The following is an 11,995-nucleotide window of genomic DNA, read 5'->3' on the forward strand; positions in this document are numbered from 1 at the left end:
CCCTGGCCTCCCACCTACCTTCACCACCCACCCTGGCCTCCCACCTACCTTCACCACCCACCCTGGCCTCCCACCTACCGTCACCACCCACCCTGGCCTCCCACCAACCGTCACCACCCACCCTGGTCTCCCACCTACCGTCACCACCCACCCTGGCCTCCCACCTACCTTCACCACCCACCCTGGCCTCCCACCTACCGTCACCACCCACCCTGGCCTCCCACCTACCGTCACCACCCACCCTGGCCTCCCACCTACCTTCACCACCCACCCTGGCCTCCCACCTACCGTCACCACCCACCCTGGCCTCCCACCTACCGTCACCACCCACCCTGGCCTCCCACCTACCGTCACCACCCACCCTGGCCTCCCACCTACCTTCACCACCCACCCTGGCCTCCCACCTACCGTCACCACCCACCCTGGCCTCCCACCTACCTTCACCACCCACCCTGGCCTCCCACCTACCGTCACCACCCACCCTGGCCTCCCACCTACCTTCACCACCCACCCTGGCCTCCCACCTACCGTCACCACCCACCCTGGCCTCCCACCTACCTTCACCACCCACCCTGGCCTCCCACCTACCTTCACCACCCACCCTGGCCTCCCACCTACCGTCACCACCCACCCTGGCCTCCCACCTACCGTCACCACCCACCCTGGCCTCCCACCTACCTTCACCACCCACCCTGGCCTCCCACCAATCATCACTATCATCACCACAGTTGCTAGATCACCCTGGCCTCGTACCAACCAGTCAATATTTCTATTTTGTGTAAAATTAAAATACTGTACAATAAAAGCTATCAACATTTGAATCACTATCATATTGTACTCTACACCAGGCCCAGACTCTTGCAACACTATATTCATCAATAAGTGCAAAACACCACTTATCACAGGCCGTAAACATCATTTGGAAACTGAGCCTAGATACTCGTGTCATTTCCGACATAAAAAGCGAGGATCACGCCACCTCACAAAGGAGATAGTAAAGCAGATGCAAAAATTTATAGACCAATAGCTCTAACTTCACACATCACAAAATCTTTGATAGAATGCTAAGAAGCGAGATTATAAATCACATGGAATCACATCTACATAAACCCTGACAACACAGGTTCAGAAGAGGGCGCTCCTGCCTCTCACAGTTGCTAGATCACTATAACATGGCCTCAAGCTCCATGGAAGACAAGGAAAACGCGGATGTAATATACACAGACTTTGCAAAAGCTTTCGACAAATGTATATATATTGCATACAAAATGCGCTCAATAGAAATTACTGGCAAAGTAGGGAGGTGGATCTTTTAACTTCCTAACATAACCCTGAGTAAAATAGTGATCAAAGTAATATCAGCATCCTTCACCGTAAAAGGCTCAGTACCCCAGAAAACTTTGCTCCGATACTTTTTCTCATCTTAATATCAGACAGACATGGATACACAATCTATAGTACTGTATCGTCATTTGCAGATGACACTAAGCTTTTCGTGAGTAGGCAATATAGAGGACACAGCAAACCTCCAATCTGATGTTAACCAGGTCTTTCAGTGGGCCACAGGTGATATGATGTTTAATGAAGAAAAGTTTCAGCTCCTGCTGTATGGAAAAAACGAAAACATATATAAACCGCAGTCTAATCATACAATAAAACGAAAAACAATGTGAAGGATCTCTAAGTAATCATGTCTGAAGACTTTACCTTTAAAAAACGCAATAAAATAGTTGTCACGACTGCAAGAAAAATGACAGGTTGGATGACGAGAACCTTTCAAATAAATGATGCCATAACAATGATGATACTTTTCAAAACACTAGCGCTCTCTAGGGTGGAATATTGCTGAACACTAACAGCCTCATTCAAAGCTGGAGAAATTGCTGACTTGTAGAGCGTGCAAAAGATCCTGTACTGATAGGATCCACTCTATAACACATTTAAATTATTAGGACCGATTAAAAGTTCAAAATATGTATTCACAAGAGCGCAGGCAAGAGATAAATAATGATTTACATGTGGAAAATATTAAAAGGAACTGGTTCCGAATGTGCATACGGAAATAACATGAAACCAGAAGGCATGGGCTGGATGTGCAAAATAGCCCCATTGAAATGCAGAGGTGCAATAGGTACGCTGAGAGAACTACCAACATCAAAAGCCCAAGACTTTTCAACACTCTCCACACATAAGGGGCATAATTAGCCGGCTCTCACGGTGTTCAAGGGAGAACTCGATAAACACCTCCAAATGATACCTGATCAACCAGGCTGTGAGCAGCCGTATCCAACAGCCTGGTTGATCAGACCAACCAAGAGGCCTGGTCAGAGACTGGGCTGCGGGGACGTTGATCCCCAGAATCACCTTAAAGTAGGTAGTGTGTGTATTATAATTATATATATATATATATATATATATATATATATATATATATATATATATATATATATATATATATATATATATATATGCCAACCCTGAAGTTATTCAATGACGTATGTAAGTACATGTACATAATGGACAGCTGTAAATATATAATGCTGCCTTTCGAGCCTGTATTATGTAAGTAAACAAAGACAGCTGTCTTGCAGTCAATGGTGAACCCCTTTGTTTTACGGGGATCGATCGAGCTCTCATCTGCGTTCGAAGAGATTGATTAAGCTATCCACCCACCCGTCACCTAACATTGGTGTGCCCGCCTCCTTTAGATCCACACACACACACTCTGCTATGGGACAACGCTGCTTATCAGGTTATTCGCATTCGAATTAAATATGTATATATTTATTTAAAATCTTATCAAAATGAGAGAGAGAACTCTACAAAACTTTATTTGAAACTACTGTCAATAATTCTGATGTGTGTGATTAATAAAAAAAAGTACAAAGGATATGACTAAGCCGGAGTTATCCATTATTCTGATTACGGGTCCTAGAGAAAGATGTATGGACATTTGCAAAATTGGTCTAGTGTGTAAACATGTCTATTAGTTTGTAGCCCAATGAAAGCATGACAAGTGAAAGCTTGTGTGTTAATAAGACCACTTGTGCCTCCTGCCATGCTCATATGTTTTCGTTGCAGCATTATAGTACGCCTAATGAAACGAGCTTTGCTGTAAAAGTATTTTGTTTTGTTACAGCTCTTGTTTAACTGTTCGTATACAACAGCCTAGTGTATGAATGGTATTGTTGTAATGTGTTGGTAGTTTAATCAGTTAATCATACGTTAAATCTGTTTACATTAAAACTCTTTACATACCTAGTAATTGTTTTTATTTAGCGTTGTGTATAAACTCTGCTTTGGTAACGTTTCTGCTATATACTGTACAAATCTGAAACCTTTGTCTATCCTTAATAACCCTTTTCCAAGTGTTCTGTCTTAGTATTGTCGCCAATTTCGTCTTCAGAATGGTATAATTATTAATATCTTAATTGACAAAATATACAGTTTTGCCTAATCTGAGTAAATCAAATAGGTCTTATAGTCTTTCATCTTCCTGTCAGCCATGATCAGTTTGTAGTAGGCAATGGTATGGGACACACCAGTAGCTATACACATAGACAGGAGGCACTGAACTACAGGCCAGTGTCCCTAACTTGCATACCATGCAAGTTGAAGGAGAAAATTGTGCGAAAAAAGAGCTAGTGGACCATCTGGAGCGAAAGAACTTTGTAACACAGCATCAGCATGGGTTCAGGGATGGCAAGTCCTGATTAATTGAATTCTACGACCAGGCAAGAAAGGAAGGGGTGGGCAGACTGCATATTTTTGGATTGCCAGAAAGCCTTTGACACAGTACCATACAAAAGGTTGGTGCATAAGCTGGAGATGCAGGCAGGAGTGAAAAGGAAGGTACTCCATTGGATAAGGGAGTACCTAAGCAACAGAAGACAGCGAGACACTGTATGGGGTGAGACCTCAAGAGTGACGAGACGTCGTCATTGGAGTCCCGCAGGGGGTCAGTCCTCGGATCTATAGTTTCTGATATATGTAAATGATCTCCCAGAGGGTGTAGAATCGTTCCTCTCGTTGTTTGCTGATGCTGCAAAAATTATGAGGAGGATTAAGACAGAGGAAGATAGTATGAAGCTACAAGATGACCTAGAAAAACTGAATGAATGGTCCAACAAATGGCTACTGAAGATCAACCTAAGTACATGTAAGGTAATGTAGCTAGACAGTGGAAACAGGAGGCCAAACACAGGATACCGAATGGGAGATGAAATCCTTCACGAAACGGACAGAGAAAGATCTAGGAGTTAATATCACACCAAACCTGTCTCCTGAAGCCCACATAAAAAGGATAACATCTGCGGCGTAATGCGAGGCTGGCTAACATCAGAACCGCCTTCAGGAATCTGTGCAAGGAATCATTCAGAACCTTGTATACCACATATGTAAGACCAATCCCGGAGTATGCGGCCCCAGCACGGAGCCCGTACCTTGTCAAGCACAAGACGAAGCTCGAAAAAGTTCAGACGTATACCACTAGACTAGCCCCAGAACTAAGAGGCATGAGTTACGAGGAAAGGCTGCGTGAAATGCATCTCACGACACTTTGAAAGACAGAAGAGTAAGGGGAGACATGATCACTACCTATAAAATTCTCAGGAATTGACAGGGGTATATAAGAATAAACTGTTTAACACGGGTGGTACGCGAACAAGGGGACACAGGTGGAAACTGAGTACCCAAATGAGCCAGAGACGTTAGAAAGAAATTTTTTGGAGTGAATTTTTTTGAGTGTCAAGAGTAGTTAACAAATGGAATGCATTAGGCAGATGTAGTGGAGGCTGACTCCATACACAGTTTCAAATGTAGATAAGATAGAGCCCAGTTGGCTCAGGAATCTGTACACTAGTTGATTGACAATTGAGAGGCGGGACCAAAGACCCTCAACCCCTGCAAGCACAACTAGGTGAGTACACACGTAGAACATGGTTAAGGCAGCGTGTGTCCCCGAGGAGTTTAGAAACGCGGGATCGATTCCATCGTACAGCCCTAATATTTTCTCAGATATATCAGTTGTAATTTTATTGTGCTTAGTATTGACAGTAATCTGAATGGAACAAAACAAAAAAGTTTCATTTCTATTATTGTCTATATAATACCTTTAAAAATTGGACTTTAATCGTCTACTCCCATAAAAATAATAAGATTTGTATGATTGTTACAACTCTTGCTTTCTTACTGGTGCAGATTATAATGACTCCTAGCCGTCATTATGTACCTAGGCTAACGCTAATACTGAATAAAAAAATCATTAATGCTCGTGAATAAACTATGTATTTACTAATCAGCATTATATACATAACACTTAACTCTATATTATATCTTTTAGCATCAAGTCATAACATTGTTGATAGTTTTATAGTCGATGTTCTTGTTCGTAAATGTACATTTATGTTCACTCAAATGGCGCCATTTTCATTAAAAATATATACGCAGCTATTCAGAGGTTTATACCCAGTACTGAAATAGGAACCTATTCTACCAAATTTAAGTAAGTTATTATACCTAATGATAAGGTTAAACTCGTCATTACTACAGATAAAATTGTACAGCACAGGTGCTTAAAAGGCAAATACCGTTCATATGCTTCACTAATGGAAGTCATCTTGTCGTTAACAGTTGTCCAAAGGAAGTTGAGATTTGTTAAACAAAGCTTCACCCTCTAAACCGAGTCTGGCGAATGTTAAGTGAATTAGTGAAGCCATAAAACATAACTTTTTTCGCAATTCACCCGACCTCATACATCTAAGCTCGAGTCTGTCCAGCTGAAAAGTTCCTTCTCTTCTATCGGTACTTCCATGGTTCCTGCTCTCAAGAACTTGTAAATTATGTACTCCGTCATTCAAGTATGATCACGCAATTCTCTCAATCTTAAGTTTTTTTTATCGTGGCTTTGCTAGTTATACCGTAATTATTTGGTTTCCTATAAATTCAACACGCCCATAGTTCTTCACTCCTGAATAAGCCCTGTAGTCAAAAACTGGATGCAGAATAAACAAATATATGTACAGTATTATAATTTATAAACATATCATTTTATTGTAAAAAAATTCTTCCACCTCATAGTGTCATATTTACAGATGATCTAGATGAAGCCAGTGGCCGAGATCCCGAAGGATACCTTATTGGAAGTTGATCCCCAGTTGAAGCCAGTGACCAGCTCCCGAAGGATACCTTATTGGAAGTTCATCCCCAGATGAAGCCAGTGACCAGCTCCCGAAGGATACCTTATTGGAAGTTCATCCCCAGATGAAGCCAGTGACCAGCTCCCGAAGGATACCTTATTGGAAGTTCATCCCCAGATGAAGCCAGTGACCAGCTCCCGAAGGATACCTTATTGGAAGTTCCACTGCTTGTTATGATAAGTGATAATCTAAATATTTTGTTCATCAAAGAGATTATAGATCTAGCGGATTTCTCTGGCAATTCCTTCGTGACAATACTGAACGCCCAAATATTGATAACACAGTATAATCTTATGTTTTTAAAATACTGACCTGTAGTTGGTTTTGCTAGACAAGTCAATGTTTTCGTCCTTAGAATATACACTGATCAGCTATCGGTATAAAGCTTTCGTGAAAGTTAGGGTAGATCCTGATGAGGAAAATATTAGGATATGATTATTTAGTAAATTTAGTGGACACTAATATATATGCACCAGAAAATCCCTAAACAGTTATATGTGTTAATTAGCATACACAATAGAATACAAACTTGATTTGACAATTTGAACTACCATCCTCATTCCTTACACTTTTTTTTATTCTTGACATAAATACTGTTGACTTTTAGCAGAGTGACATGGAATTTAAATAATAAAGTGAAAATTCAGACCTTTGTAAATAACCTTAATTTGTTACAAAACAGCATTATTGTGGAATAAGTGATTAACGTAGTCTTAATTCATTTGATTATGTCAGAATTTGGTAATTGATGTTATACACTCTCACGAATTCAAATATCAAAATAAACCAGATATTGACGATGGTTGAGTCCAGTTCTGGGCAGTATTCATAACACTTGTGCTGACTGGATCAATGTAGAGTGACTTTTGGAAGGAGACTTTAATTCCAAGTTATTCAGAAATCCTACACATTTTAGGAATGAAAACTTTTATTAACATTTGTTCCTCCTCCACAGATGATGGACGACAGTGCAGAGTGAAATTACAAGCATTGTGGCCAGACTTCCAGAGAGCCTGTCCTCCATTCCCTGAGACCCTTTCTTGTGAAGGAAGGCGTTCACAAGCAAGGTGCTCAGGCATGGATGGCAGTGCTACTTCCTCAGTGGGCCTTCACCATATTACAACCCCAGAATTTCAGCAATATAAAAATTAACTTCCGAAGAACAATGCTATGTAACTGCCCCTCCAGCAGTATTACTACATCTGAGAATTGACTGAATTTTTATTTTTTGTGTATTGTGTGTGTGTATATATATATTATTCAAATTATAATCTGTTATATTGTTATTCTTTAAACTAGTCAGTCTCTTACATTTATAACATATAAATGTTTAGACTGTAGACCAGTTAGTTGCCCATACTTGAACTACTGACCCTAACCAGGATACAATCTCGCAACAGTTGCCTGTCAGGTGCTATGTGATATCAGATAAAATAAAGGATGCCCAACTTGGGATCCTCGATTGAGTCCAAAACATAGACCACTGTACTATAGGACTTTTGCCTCTCCAATTTTTTTCTTTACACACTAGTATGCGTGCGAGTCAGCTCATTATGTCTACCTAAACTCAAAGATATACTTACTAAAAATAGATTACACAGTATATGAAACGTGAATTTACTCTTGTTTATTAGTCCAAAGCTAAATGAATTGTGGGGTTCAGTCCCTGAGCCCATTATGTGCCTCTGTAACCCTTTCCACTACCGCCCACAAGATGGGTATGGGGTGCATAATAAATGAACCAAACTAAAACTATTAGTCCAATAGCAGCCGAAAATGGTGACATTTTATGGTGAAATAGAAATGGCAATGATATTAAAATATAAACGCATAAAGCTTTTACTGTGGAAAACTTAACATCCAATTTCTGTCATAACAATTACTAAACAGTTAACAAAAATTCCTTTTGATTTATCAAAAATTCCTTTTGATTTATTAAAATTTCTGAACAGGATGTAACTTGGTGCTAAGATAAAACAGCTGATCCTGACAAATTTTATCTAAGAACATTAAGTGCATTTAAAAATTAAAATATGACACTTTTCACAATATTGTACTTTTCATCAAGTCATTCGAGACCAAAACCTTTCCATGGTACTGAAATCTAGAAAATGTGACACCAACCTTGAGATGATTTTGGGGCTTAGCGTCCTCGCGGCAGTTTCCCAGTATGCTTTCTGTTGAAATTGTTTGAGTTTTATTAATCTATTTCTTTTATAAAATTCTTAATATATTCGATAAAAAAAAAAAGGTTGCAGCATACACACTTGTATCTTTGTTTCCATCAGTGTCACACTGTAATTGCTAGAATTAGGTTGGAATATTAATATTTATGGCAAGGCATGACTCTTCTAACAGTGAGCACTCCAATTGTTTATTCTGAATAAGAGCTAGGAAACACTCCAATATTTAGTGAATGTCTTGTTATCAATGATTTTAAACTAAATGGTGAGTTACTTTGAGCTTTGTAATTATTCCATTCACTCAGATACTGGAACTCGTGCTCAGATACTCATGCTCTACCCAAAATTTGCTATTCCAGACTAGTAGGAAACTCTTGGAGTTATTTAAGAAAGCAGAACAGTGCAGACTAGAACTAGCAGGTTCATTATCACAATGAAATGTGTCAAGTAAAACATATGTATGGGGTAAGTACAATCAGCAAACAGACGTAGTCACAGCTCGAATATGACTTTGCTACGGGTATCTCTGGCAGTTCGGATTGTATAGGGATCTAGATGAAGTAAAGTGCAAAGACTGGGACACACACTCGAACACTATATCTTGGAGTGTAGTAAAATTGAGCCATTTAGAGAGAAATCTAAACTCACGTTGTATGAAATGGCAAACCATCTTATTACTAAGGATAAAATACCTGAAATCCTTGGACTGTTTTGCTTCCAGTAGATAAATGACATGAGATTAAGAAACAAGTAGTGTATAGTAAATAATATTAATAAGCAGCAGCTCCCCAACGATTGTAATATCCCATTGCCTAAACAATTATGTATTAGCGATAAGACCTACCATTAATGTATAATGATTTACTGTAAATATATAGCTCTTGAAATAGAACATTCTCTGTAACTAGCTGACACTATTTATAAGGTGTGAAGGATTGATGAAATTGTTAATGTATTAATCTCCATTGAGGTCTGATAAAGACCTTTTGTGCCCTTTGTAATCCTTTTTGTTTTACCACTTACAGGATGAGTATGGGGTGCACAATAAACTAGCTGCCTCTGGGAAGGGGGGAGGCAACAATCAAAATCAAGTGACTATAGGGGAGTGGGATATAACTCAGGCCGAGCTTGGGGAGAAGAACTCTCAAAACTCTCTCCAGGTAACTCATGCCCTACCTCCTATTGGCCGTTTAGATCTGGCACGCTGTGGGCCCCAACCGTATTTTTAACAAAGTATAATTGACTGTTTTACGGCAAATGATACACTATCGCAAAACCACTTCAACATACCAAAACACTATTGTTCACTGGTTCCCTGAACCACCCATTGGGGTTCCCAGAGGTGCAGTTGTCGAAACAAATAGTAATGACATTTTCTGTAGGGGGCCTGTACAAACTGGTCCTCTATCCTACAGGTGTTCCGTGTACACCAAAATTTGATAAAATTCATTGTACCTAATTGCAATTAATTATATAACTACAAAATGGGTAAATTAATTACGAGCGATTCCTCATTATCGTAAATTGCATCAATTCATAAATACACCATTGTAATGTGTATGAAGCAAGATAAAAATGCAACAAAATTATTAATGACTAATCTGAGTGCATGTCTGGATTTGAACCAAAATTGGCCAATGCATTTTATAATGGGAGAAATAACAAAGGCAAAAGTTCTACACAAAAAAAAAAGATTGAGAAAAGACTGGGTCATAATGAGACAACTGATCATGACAAAAAAAAATCCGAATTTACCAGAGGGCCACTAACTCCTTAGGGGGCCCCAGCAGGGAAAAGAAGTCTGATGCTTGTCAAAGGTCCCATCGTTGTTACTGAGGTTTTTTCCTCTGGATTTTAAACTGAAGTAATGCCTCTGCATTTACAGTTTCAGTAGGTAGGATGTCCCATGGATTTATACCCTATACTTAGTATTTTAAGTATTTTTTGTCTATACTTACTAACGATCTTTATGTTACACTAGAAGCTGAAGAAATCTATGTAGTGGTGAAGAGGACATGTTGACTAGTTCGGTGATTACTAAAGAAAATTATTAAATAGAAAAATAATGACAGTCCAACGAGTACCCAGGACCAATCAGTTTTTGTCAAGGTGCTTAGACTGTAAAGAACAGCTTCGTAAGCTTTGTATTTTATATTTAATAAATCAGAGTCGAGCAGAGTACCGGAATCGAAGAGGGTTGTGAATGTGGTGCAAACTTTTAATGAAAAAGAGACAAAGAACTTTCCTTCAACTATCGGGCAATTAGCTCAAGAGTATTGTAGGAAAATTGTTTGAATAGACATAGTACAATTTGTACAAAGGTTTAACACATGCAACTAGTCAATGAAACGGGATGAAAACTATCTTGGTTAGGTTGTGGTAATGGTAGAGTAAGACTGCCTGAGTATGAGACCTCAGTCTAGTGACTTAATTCACCCTTGCTGCAGCAAGATAGTCCTGAAGGTCTTAGTATTTGATATATTCTAATGTACACAAAACATTTTCCTGCTTTCCTATCAAATTACGTTTTTTTTCATTAATTTCAGTTGTCATTCCAATGTCATAAGTCTCGCAAGCCTAATTGCTCTGGGCTTATTACCTGCAAACCTCCAAGTATAAGACATTTAAATAAGAGACATATCCACAGTCATTAGTAAACCATCGGTTCCCTAAGTAATTATCATCAGTAGTCCCCAGGGTGTCACTCCTCATAGAGGTCAGGGCACATGTGGCATGGGCTCGGCCGCTCCTATCTCAAAGTAATTATAGAAAAGGACACTAATTCAGTAACTTCGAATTACCATAATAATAGTGGTGGTGGTTGGGGGAGCCAAGAACTACTTGATGTTTCTGGTATAGATAGCCTAATCGTATCATTTAATTTTAAGCAGGCTTAAGTGTCTGTTCCTCATTCCAGCAGTTCTGTTATAGGTGGCTGCAATGTATTAACTCATCCTGTCATAGTATTTCCTAATCCCTCTGTGCTAAATTGCAGTTACAAAAAAATAAACGTTACAAGCATATTCACTACCAACACAAGCTAGTACCTATTAATAAAATATCTTGACTTAAAATCTGTAATCTTTCCGAAGCAGATGCTTTGGCACATTTTTTACATAAATTTATGGCATACCATCAATTTATATTCTACTTGTTACAAATTTTTCAACAATGTACTTTTAAATGCCGTACTCTTGCTCCATCTGTTAGATTAAGAACTTGCCCGAAACGCTATGCGTATTAGTGGCTTTGCAAAAATGTAAGAACACTAATGTCATGTACTCTCACATCCCAATGTACCTTCTTTTATATAAATAAATAAATCAACAAACATATTGAGTATGTTCTTAACATTTCCCACTGATTATGTTGTAAAGTATATTTCTGAACCGAAAAAATAAGTATTGTGTGCGCTCGATATAATTTTTCTTTTCTTTTTTTGCTTTCATATATGACCAGAATTTGCCTGAATAGAATATAGAAAATAATCACTTAACAAATAGATATTAATGGGATTAAGTATTAAATAAATGGGACAAAATTACCTATCAATTTAATTTTTTTTTTTTTAGAAAAACGTTCTCTACTTTATGTAAGCCCTACCACCTCGGAGGC

At 38.9% G+C, this 11,995-nt stretch overlaps 1 long non-coding RNA gene across 2 annotated transcripts in view; it reads left to right on the forward strand.

The window, feature by feature from the left end:
• The window catches only part of LOC123769973 (uncharacterized), a 146,432-nt gene extending 134,719 nt beyond the window's left edge, over window positions 1–11,713 (forward strand). For both annotated transcript variants that reach the window (XR_011222075.1, XR_011222074.1), the window contains one exon: window positions 6,093–11,713. This is a non-coding gene — a long non-coding RNA (uncharacterized lncRNA). The remainder of the gene's footprint in view (window positions 1–6,092) is intronic.
• The last annotated feature ends 282 nt before the right edge of the window (window positions 11,714–11,995 follow it).

Source organism: Procambarus clarkii, chromosome 45, assembly GCF_040958095.1.
Source record: "Procambarus clarkii isolate CNS0578487 chromosome 45, FALCON_Pclarkii_2.0, whole genome shotgun sequence".
In the NCBI taxonomy this organism is placed as follows: Eukaryota; Metazoa; Arthropoda; class Malacostraca; order Decapoda; family Cambaridae; genus Procambarus; species Procambarus clarkii.